The sequence below is a fragment of the Myotis daubentonii genome, chromosome 3 (genome assembly GCF_963259705.1).
Source record: "Myotis daubentonii chromosome 3, mMyoDau2.1, whole genome shotgun sequence".
NCBI classification, from domain to species: Eukaryota; Metazoa; Chordata; class Mammalia; order Chiroptera; family Vespertilionidae; genus Myotis; species Myotis daubentonii.
Window position 1 is genome coordinate 12,531,169 of NC_081842.1, and position 10,528 is coordinate 12,541,696.

Consider the following 10,528-nt stretch of genomic DNA (forward strand, 5'->3'; position numbering starts at 1 on the left):
CATCCCACCATTAAGACTTATCAGGTCTGCTCCAATTAATCCAAGACTGCCATCATTTCCCACCGAGGTCTTTGGATTAGATCCCTGCATCCTTTTTGACTGCCTTCTAATTTCTTTTCCACACAGTAGCCAGGCTGAATTCTTGAATTTAAGATCTCATTGTATTATTACTCTTCTCAAAATATTCAATAGTTTCTCATGTTCAGTGGAGAAAGTTAAAAAAACATTGTTTTAGAAAATTGAAGACAAGGTTCTAATTTCTGGACCCTAACTACCACTTTAGTATGAAATGCATGCTATTAGGTGGGTTTTATCTTAGTCAACACAAATGCATAAGCAAACATTATTCGTTTGCAATCCAGAGCCTTTTAGAAGTTATTCAGTTGTATTTTCCTTTTTCCATTCAGAAAGGATTAATCTGAGCTCCTGTTTATGGACAACCAAAGAGATGACCTCTGGCCACACTTCAAAACTTCCTGGTAGAGCTATAAAGTCAATTGGCCTAGACCTTAAGTATCATTCCTTATGAAAAAGTTAATTCCCTATGAGCAAGTTTTTTTTTTTTTTTTTTTTTTTTTTGCTAAGGCATAGAAAACACATTGGAGAATATCACAAGTGCATTTATTTTATTATTCTACAAACCTTTTCATTGGCCTTCAGAGGGAGTTATTCAAGCAAAGATTGAGCTGAACTTAAAGGATAAAGAACTGAAATCAAAAGAATCACCTTTCTTTCCTTTATTCCTGAACAGCATTTTCAAAGCTCTCTAATATCTTGCTTTTCCTTGTCTATGGATAAGAAAACCTGGGGTTTCCTTTAGTAATGTTTGCTCACTTATACTGCAGACGTCATCTTTGTCATGTGTAACCCTCATTCCAGATGTCGATAGGATACAGAGCCTAAGGTAAATGATGAATGCAGAGATCATATCAAGAGTCTATAAGAAGACTATGTCTCTGGTTTGGAACCTCAAGAACAATAGCTAATAAATGGAGCAAAGATTGCTTTTGAGGGATCATATTTCTTATCCCTGACAAGTAACATGTTGCATACAATAGAATGTAGGTTACCTTCTGGTGATTAGAGAGAGACTCAGAAGGGAACTGATTATTATGGGATAAAAGCATAAACCTTCATAAACATATATTCACCAAAGCCTGCAGTTATTCAGACATTCTAGAATCAATAAAGTGTATTCATATTCCGAAGGTTCCACTGGTTCTCTGACGGCTCACCATTTCTTCAAGTCTTCCTTAAGCAGTCCTATCAATAAGGGGCACTCATAGCAAATGTCTATACCCTATGAAATCTTTTAGTGCTAGTGTGAAGGAAGAGGAAGAAGAGGATGAGTAGAGTAAACTCCAACATTTGCAGGATGGGTATATGAGGAGGAGCCAATAAAAAGTAAAAAGAAGGAACAAACCAGGTAGATAGAAAGTAATTCAGGGCTGATTATATAGTCAATTAATCCAGTCTGCATTCCCACCAGCAGTGCAAGAGATGAGCACTCCTAAAAGTGGAATGGTGGGAAACAGCTTTAAGTTCTACAGAGAAGTGAGAAAAGATTGGAAAACATCCTTTAAATCTAGCCTCAGGGTGATGTTGGACATGTATCTTCAGTTTAATAACAACTTCTTAAAAATTTTCTTTATTAATTAAAGTATTAAATAAGTCTCCGCCCCCCCCCATTGACCTCTCCCTGTCTGTGTACACTGGTTATGCTCATATGCATGCATACAAGTCCTTTGGTTAATCTCTTACCACCTCCCCCCCCCCCACCTTCTCTCATAGGTTGGACAGTCTGTTTAATGCTTCTATGACTCTGGTTCTATTTTTGTTCATCAGTTTATGTTGTTCATTATATTCCACAAATGAGTGAGATCATGTGATATTTATCTTTCTCTTACTGGCTTATTTCTCTTAGCATAATGCTCTCCAGTTCCATCCATGCTGCTGCAAATGGTAAGAATTCCTTCTTTTTTTTTTTTACAGCAGTGTAGTATTCCATATCATAGATGTACCACAGTTTTCTAATCCACTCATCTACTGATGGGCACTTAGGCTGGTTCCAAATCTTAGCTATTGTAAATTGTGCTGCACAATTGGTGTTTCTGGTTTATTGGGATATGTTCCTAGAAGTGGGATTACTGGGTCAAATGGCAGTTTCATTTTTAATTTTTTGAGGAAATGCATACTGTTTTCCACAGTGGCTGCACCAGTCTGCATTCCCACCAGCAGTGCAAAAGGGTTCCTTTTTCTCTGCATCCTCGCCAGCACTTGTCGTTTGTTGATTTGTTGATGATAGCCATTCTGACAGGTGTGAGATGGTACTCATTGTTGTTTTGATTTGCATCTCTCAGATGATTAGTGACTTTGAGCATGTTTTCATGTCTCTGGGCCTTCTGTATGTCCTCTTTCGAAAATGTCTATTTAGGTCCATTGCCCATTTTTTGATTGGATTGTGTATCTTCCTTTTGTTAAGTTGTATGAGTTCCTTATAAATGTTGGAGATTAGGCCCTTATCGGAGATAACATTAGCAAATATGTTCTCCCATGCAGTGGGCTTTCTTGTTGTTTTGTTGATGGTTTCTTTTGCTGTGCAGAAGCTTTTATTTTGATGTAGTCCCATTTGTTTATTTTCTCCTTAGCTTCCATTGTCCTAGGAGTTGTATCAGTAAAGATATTGCTACAACAAATGTCTGCTATCTTGCTGCCTATGGCTTCTTCTAAGATTTTTATGGTTTCCCCTCTTACATTTAAGTCCTTTATCTATTCTGAGTTTATTTTTGTGTATTTACAACTTAAAAAAAATTCTTTATTGTTGAAAGTATTACATATGTCCTCTTTTCCCCCCATTGTCCTCTTCCAGCCTGTCCACACCCACCCCCAGCCTTGGCCTTTACCACCCCCCCCCTTGTCTGTGTCCATTGGTTAAGCTTATATGCATACAAGTTCTTTGATCTCTTACCTCCCCGCCCCCCCCCCCCCCACCTGCCTTCCCTCTGAGGTTTGACGGTCTGTTTGATGATTCTGTGTCTCTGGATCTATTTTTGTTCATCAGTTTATGTTAACAACAACTTCTGTTCCTCACTCTCCTAACTAGGCAAGTCTTAGTTAGTGTGGTCAGATAGCCAGGGTGGGAGGGGTTAGCTAGGGGTTTGCACACCACTCCTAATGTCCACAAAGAGGTAGCATGGTAGAAAAGGATTTCTTTCCACTTCTTGAAGTAAAATTACTGAAACTTATAATTAACTAATTTCTAAATAATTTATCTGTTTGCACACCCTACTCATGGAAATCAAATGACTGCTTCTTAGAAAGAGACTGTGGCAGAAATAAGGGTTTATCCTTCCCCACCTCATTCTTTCTGAATATCTCTATACAACAAACATTATATGAAGGATCGATATTTTTAGTATCAGAAGTTGTGAATTTATTATGTGGGTCTGTAGATCAGTTTTAAGAATATAACTCTACCAATCACATTGAGTGAGAATTATACTTTCATGCTTTGTGACACTGGGCAATTAATCAGGAATAAAGACTTTCAATGCTCGAGCTGGAAGTCAGATAAATCTGTTTGAACACTGCCTCATACTTCCTGGGTGATCTTGAACAAGTTATTAAATTTCTTTACTTTTAATTTCCTCATAGGTCAAGTGGGAACGTTGCCATTTACCTTTTAAGGTTTTTTACAAGTATCTAAGAAGATAATGTACGTTAAGCATTTCGAACAGTTCTTTGCACATAACCATGGCTCAATAAATGTTCATCACTATTATTTCTTTTCTAATTTCTAAAGTTAACCATTTCTCCTCTCTTTAGGGCCCATCCTTGATTGAAGCTTTTCAGGCATTGCTCCCACACTTCACCACAACCAACACTTCTAAGGATACCCTTCCTTCCTTCCTTCCTTCCTTCCTTCCTTCCTTCCTTCCTTCCTTCCTTCCTTCCTTCCTTCCTTCCTTCCTTCCTTCCTTCCTTCCTTCCTTCCATCTTTATTGCCATTAGTCATGCCTAGATTTCAATTACTTTAAACAAATCAACTTTTTTTCTATGGATCCTGATGTCTGGTTAATGAACCTTGAATTTATTTCCTTCCTTTCCATGCCAACTCTTTCAATGAATACTCTATGCTTATTACATGATCTGTTTTGTTTGTAACCTTTGAAATGGAATCTTAGTCTCCTGAAACTGCTTATTGTTGACCCATTTCTAGTGAAAATCAATAGCCTTTTGCAATTCTCAGCCTTCCGAGTTAGTCAGCTGCATGAGTCTGCTGAGAACCTTCCTTGAAAAAGCTCTTTTTGTGTCACCACAATATCCTCAGTCTTTTTCCCTCTGGTTCTTATTTCCTGCCATGTCCCAATCATTGGAGTTTGTCAAGGACTAGTCTTTAGTTTTCTTTCTTCTTTAATACACTAATTTCTTCATAGAATTTTATCTACCTAGGGTTTTTATCATAACATTGATGATGAAAAGTACTACATATACATCTGTGCTCTGAGTTTTCAGTATTACATCCACAGCTGAGCTCTGAGAAAAAACAAATACAACTAATAAATTCTTGCAGGAATTTTGCAACCTTCATATTTCCAAACAGCTAGAATCCTGCTGTGTTCTCATTCTTCAGCAGATAAGCTCAACTTTCATTCCTTTCTTGGGCTTTACTGTTTCTGAACCAATAAAGATCTCTCCTCTTCCTGTTTCTCTTAGATGATGCCCTTCAGATTAGTAACTGTCTTAAACTGTGTGAAAACACTATTCTCTAGTAGCTTATATGTACTTTGAGGACAGCACTCGGATTGGTATTTCTTGTGTGAAACTTAAATACTTGATAATGCATTACTGTGTGTCCCCTTTTTAAAAAATGTCAGTTTTGTAGCTGAAAAATAAAACTTAGGTAAATATCAGAGTAGAAATAGTTTTATACCCTAAAGGAATGTAATACTTATGTGGGGATTTGTGTTTATGGTCAAGTTAAGTTTATTTAATAATATTGAGAGATAATTAGAATATGAGATTTAAGTCTATTAAATATTAAGGGTCATATAAAACAAACATACTAAACAAATGTTTTTTCCTCTTTTTTTGTTAATTATTTGACACTGGAACTTAATCAAATTAAGATGTTTCCTCATAACCCTGGTTAAGAAATGTGTAGAATTTTTTTCTGGAACATTAAAATGGGATATTTAACAAACATTTTATGACTCATAATTTGGAGAATGCAATTAATTTTGAATATAATTACTTTCATTAAAATCCACTGCAATCTGATTTGTGCAATTAATTAGAAAAAATCTATGGGTGGAAAATTCTATGTTGAAGAAATATTTTGTTTTGTGTGGTATTGAGCAAAGCTTTCCAAAATTTTCATGTTTTTAATTTGAAAAGACTTGAACAAAATCTCAGATAAATTGTAGATACAGTAAAAAATTAATAAACCAAACTTTTTGATACAAAGTCTCACAAAAGGAAAGCAATTTTGCATTGATTGGAAAAAAGGGACCATTTCCTTTATTCTTACTTAGTGTACCACGTTAATCTTAGAAAGTACATAGACTTTTCATATATTGTCTGGTTGAGAAATGACTAACATTCTATTCTTGACAGGGTCACTTGGAAGGCCTCTGGGTGGTGCCAAGTAATAATTATGCTACTATTTGGGGCTATATATAGGAATATTGAAAGCTCAATTTGAATTCTTTTCAGTAGCTGAGTCACTGCAGTGCCCTTGCAAATGACTTTTATTTTTGCACCTCAGTTTTTTTTATTACAATTCTAAGGGGAATTTTTATTAGAACATACAAGACATTATTTAATAATAAGAAAAATTTGAATTCAGGAAAAGGAAAAAAACCTGATCAAGTCTTGCAGGAATTTTGCCAGCTGAGAGATGAGGGTCTTACGTGGGTGAATTATAACTGAGACAATTGGATAGCACCAGTATTTTATTTTAGTTTACCTCAAAGAATTATGTCTCTAAGATTGTATATTTCTGGCCCAGGGATCAACCTTATTTGATGTTTTGCTACTGTGGTTTCATTTATTCACTTCCTTATTCTATCAAACAGATATGTATTGACTGCAACTACATGGGTAAAGTTCTAATGATTGGTGACACAGGTAAAGCCTGTGATGAAGTTACAGACCTTACTCGTGCTAAGTTCTTCTCATTTATCCTTGCCTAGGCTTTACTCCAAAATGAGAGCCATTTGCAAGAATTATAGGATGTGAGTTTTATACTTTGGGGAATGCAGAATTGGGAAAATATGTTTCTGGCCCTTGAAACCATCATATTTCATTTGTTACCTCTACTTGAAATAGCAAGAAATTCAATACTTAGAGGTAGAACTTGGAAAGCCTGACACCTATTTGTAAATAGTCCAAGTTCTGGACAAGGGGAAGATGACCACTGTGAGTTCCAGTTGTGTGGGTGTGGGGCCTCCTGTGCAGGCTATGCTTCATGGTTTTGTGATATATGTGTAGGTGGTAGCTGAGATTTAGAAGACGAGAAAGAGAGATAAAAGAATGTAGGTATAACCCTGTTTTAATATTTTTCCCTACTTTAATGAATCACTTGGACTTGTTCCTTTTAATTCATGGAATAATCTCTCTATATAAAAGGCAGAGTGACCTTCTGACCATCGGACCGGCTGGTGGGTATGACATGCACTGACCACCAGGGGGCAGACCCTCAATGCAGGAGCTGCCAAGCTGCAGTGACTTGGCAGCGGTGGTTCTCAGGTAACACACCCTGGAACCAGAGAGGAGGGAGCCTGATTCCTCCTGGGGCCGCTCGATTCCACCTTTGGCTGTGGGTTATGTTGTTGCTGGGGCACTGTCATCCCGAATCTGGTTTATTGCTGAGCTGTGGTGACTGCAGATAGTGCCACCCCAGGTGAGACCGGCTAGGGAGGGACCACGGGAGGTTGGCTCCAGGGTGTGTTTGGCCCATCTAGCCCAGTCCCACCCTGCTGGCCGCCTTCTAATTAATTTCCTTTCAATGTGCATGAATCTGTGCACCGGGCCACTAGTTTTTAAATAATTACAAAGGAAGTGGATTCATAGACAGGTCCATTCTTTTCCAGAAGAGAATTTTATTCCAGTTGTGCTTTTCTCTATGTTCTATCTTTTCTCTCTTTTTTATTGTTATATTGCATGGTATTTTCATATGACACATACAGTCCAAGTTATTCCATAAGGACTTGTCAATTTTCTACATAGGGAGGAAATTGGCTACTACTGTAAATGAGAATCTCCTAGGGTGTGTCTCCAGGCCATGCCTTCTAGGCTTCTCTGACCCCATAAGAGTTATGATCAGAAGGGAATTTCCTTGTTTGAAGTCTTGTCATTTCAGTGACTTTCTAAGTGGAAACGAAAGAACCCAGTAAAGTTTTGAAAAAAAAATTGTCCTTCCTGGCAATTACATGTTTTTCCTCTTTCTTTTCTCCCCTGGACATCATTTGAACGTGAGGAACTCTTATTGCTTTAGAAACAAATATGAGACAATTCTCTGGAAAAAGAAATTTGATTTTGGGTCAACAACTGGAAAACCCCAATTTTCTTCTCCTGGAGCTTCACAATAAAATGTATCTTCAATATAACTGAGAAGAAAGACTACAAGTATTGCTTGTTATTCATGTGTGGCCCTTGAATAATGAACATAAAGTTTGAGTAAGGGTACAAAATTGATACGCCCTTCAACTTTCTTAATACTTAAAAAAAGTGTATGTGATAGATAGCCATCTAAAAATTTACTTCAAATTTCCATGGACTCTCTTATGTAGAAACAGATACTACCTTATTTCTTTTTTTTTATTAATATATTTTTTATTGATTAAGATATTACATATGTGTCCTTGTCCCCACGTTACCCTCTACCCTCCCCCCCGCTCATGCCCTCACCCCCCCCCCCATGTTGTCTGTGTCCATTGGTTAGGCCTATATGCCTGCATGTAAGTCCTTTGGTTGATCTTTCCCCCTTACCCCCACTCTCCCCTACCCTCCCTCCAAAGCCCGACAGTCCAATCAATGCCTCTCCGTCTCTGGATCAGTCCTTGTTCATCAGTTTATGTTGTTCATTATATTCCACAAATGAGTGAGATCCTGTGGTATTTATCCGCTCACCAGTTCCATCCATGCTGTGGCAAATGGTAAGAGTTCCTTTTTCTTCTTCCTCTTCTTAAAGAATCCCTTTCAGCATTTCATATAATGGTGGTTTGGTGGTGATGAACTCCTTTAGCTTTTTCTTATCCGTGAAGCTCCTTATTTCTTATCTAAAAAGTGAAAAAGGGAAGTGACAAAGAATAAATGTTTCATGGGTCATTGACTAGGATTCTAGAAGATTGTGTGTAGTGTATGGGTGTGTAACAATGAATGAGGGAGGGAAGGAGAGTTGGAGAGAGAGAGGGAGACGGGAAAAAGAGAGGTGGTTAAGGGAAGAGAAAGTAAAGTGCTTGTTAAATGCAAAGTACATATCTATACTTAAACATAAACTCTAGCTTAAAATCATGCAAAGTAAAAAAGTGGCTATAAGAGAATACTAAGGAGAAAAGGATTGGCGGGATAGGATATTTTCCACTAATTAAAAAAGTCTATGGCTATGCTTTTGTTTCCTAAGGTACAGGAATAGGTTCTGTACTTCCAAAAATATAATCCTTTTCCTTATAAAAATTAAAAAGAAAACTATAGAGGTTTACAAATAAGCAACTTATGACTTTTCACTCAATTTATTATTTAGGTTTGACTTTGGTGTTTTCCCTCATCTAGTTTTCAAGATGATCATACTGTTGCTAAAAAGGATTCAGTAAGATTAATATAATTATTTGTAACAATATTTAATCAAAAAAGTTTTGAAGTAGTGTAAATTAAATATAGTCAAACATTTTGCTATATAAAAGTGATAAACTGAGAGTCCAAAGGGAAGGTGCCAAGATAAACATATTTAAAATTTGAAACCATTCTCATCATAGTGAAAATATCTATTAATACTTTTGTTTTCATACATGAAAATCAATTTCCTCCCCCCAAAAATCTTTTTCTAATTTTTAAAATGTTAGCTATAAGGGTGTGAGAATGAGTACCAAAAAGGATAAAAGTAATCTCAATTATGCTCTAATTTGACATGCTGTAATATTTGTTCAAGTCAAAATTACCATGTGATGATTTCATTTTAAATGAGTTTATTTGAATTTTACAAAATAACTATTTTCGGAAGAGAAAAAGTCTTGATTCTCTTTGTAAAAGAAACACTATTGGGTATGTGTTATATTACCGAATTGTAGAAAAAGACTAAAAAGTGTTGGAGATAATAGAATAAATGAAAAAAAAATCTCAATTTAAATACTATCTCTGTTTTGTTAGAAAACTACTTGTGTAATTACTTTCATTCCAAATGTTTCAATATTCACCATCATTACTGTTTCTTTCCTGGCACTGAGAATCAAGAAAGGCCAGACAGAAAGAATATGAAATGGAATGGTCACTAAATGAAGAAAGTGTGTTTAACCCTAATACCATAATCCCAATTAAACTAATATTATGGCTTTCTGGTTTTCTTTCAAAAATAATTTCCCTCCTCTAAACTGTTTGACAGGCTACTACTTGCTACCAGCCATGTCTCAAGAGATGGGTACTGACTGGAAATTTTGAGCATCTATAGAAGTGTTTATTGAATTTTTGAAAAATTAGATTAAACATCAACAATAAGCAATCCTTATTTTCCTGTTTGTTGAGCAATTACTCCTAGTTGGACCACAAACTTGGGCTACAAATTCAGAAGAAAGAGCAAAAGTGCAGTAAGTTGTTTGCATGGAAAACACATTTGTAGATCCTGAAAAACAAATCAACCAACCAACCAATCCACCAAACAAGCCTCAATAAAAAACAAACCGAGCATGAAAATAACATTAGAACAAGTCCAATGTACTTGGAGGAAAAAAAAGTCATAACAATAGTGTGTGGTAAACACAGTTCTTTCTAAAAGTTTATGTCTACCTTCTCTCTTCCTTATATACCCTTTCCTCTTTAAATTTAAATGGCTCAGAGGGAAGTGGGGTGATATACAGTATTAATTTTTCTTCACTTAGAAAGGAAACCTGACAGTGTGGAAAGATCCTGTCCACTAAAAACTTTCCTTCCAAGATCATATCTGTCTAAGCTAGAGCAGGGGCAGAGAGCTGCTCCCACTTTGGTATATGCCACCTTTTATTTATTTATTTATTTATTTATTTATTTATTTATTTATTTATTTATTTATTTATTTATTTATTTTGCTAGTTCTGGTTCCTGGAAGTCTTTCCTCATTACTGCCCTGAATTTTCCCTCCACATTCCAGCTTGTTCCTAGGGAGCGAGCCTGGATCTCTACCATAGGATGGGCTTTCTACACGTTCTTCTTCTGTAAGTTCAATATTGCCAGGCTCTTTCCAAGGCCCATTTTGGCAGCTCTTCTAGACATTTTATCTTCATAATAACCCCCTTCCTTCAATGCTCCCTGTGTTACAAATGCCCCTCTACTATGT